Here is a 1,145-nt window from a genome sequence, read left to right on the forward strand (position 1 = left end):
AACATGTCAATTCTGGAAAAAGAATTATGCCTTGCTGAGAAAAATGTATAGTCTCTTACATCAGGGTTGAACTTTCTCCAAATGTCTTCTAAATTTTCCTGTTTAATCAACTCAAAGAAAGAATTGGGTAGAAATTACATATCTGTTTTTTAATCCAATGGAAAGTTGCTTTTCTTTTTTGCGGTGAATTAAGTCCATTTACATTTCAAGAAATTAATTTGTAATCCATAATGGTTCTTCAATTATTCTGTATCCACAAACTCTTTATTATTATCAAAAAACTCCATGCCTTATGTATCTACTATTGTCATTCTCAGTCTTTTATACTCAAAGCTAAGACCTTCAGGTAGAATCCATCTGTATCTTATTCCCTTCTCTCTTAACTTGTCTGTCAATTTCTTGAACTGTCTTCTGTCACTGATAACCTTCCTTGGCAGCTCCTTCATTATCCATACTCTGCTTTTCTCCACAACCATTGGGCTTTCAAATTGTTGACTTAAGATCCTTCCCACCATATCTCTTGTAGTAAATTTTACTACCACATCCCTTGGTAACTTGCACTTTCTAGCAAATTCTGAGCTGACCCTGTATACATAACCACACAAACGTCCCATCACCTCAGGGTCATCTCCCATAAACTCAGCAATAATTGTAGCAATGTACTTCTTTAGATCTTCTTGGTCTTTTTCAGGCACTCCCCTTAGGCGAATCATATTCTCCATTAACTTACAGTCTTGTAGTATTGCTTTATCCTGCATCTTCTTAATAGTAGCATCTTGATACTTAATTTTAACTTCTATCTCCTGTGTCTTTTTAGCTGTTCATATGAACATATGAAGCTGCCTTATACTGAATCAGAACCTCGGTCCATCAAAGTCAGTATTGTCTACTCAGACTGGCAGCGACTCTCCAGGGTCTCAAGCTGAGGTTTTTCACACCTATTTGCCTGGACCCTTTTAGTTGGAGATGCCGGGGATTGAACCTGGGACCTTCTGCTTACCAAGCAGATGCCCTCCCACTGAGCCACTGCCCTGCCCTGTTGCTTGAGACTCTTTTCTGAGATCATCAATCTCTTTTTTAATCTCGTTCTTGACTTCCTCAGCACTGGAGTTTATTTCTTTAGTTAATTTCTTCTCACTTCCAGT

Source organism: Heteronotia binoei, chromosome 1 (genome assembly GCF_032191835.1).
Source record: "Heteronotia binoei isolate CCM8104 ecotype False Entrance Well chromosome 1, APGP_CSIRO_Hbin_v1, whole genome shotgun sequence".
NCBI classification, from domain to species: Eukaryota; Metazoa; Chordata; class Lepidosauria; order Squamata; family Gekkonidae; genus Heteronotia; species Heteronotia binoei.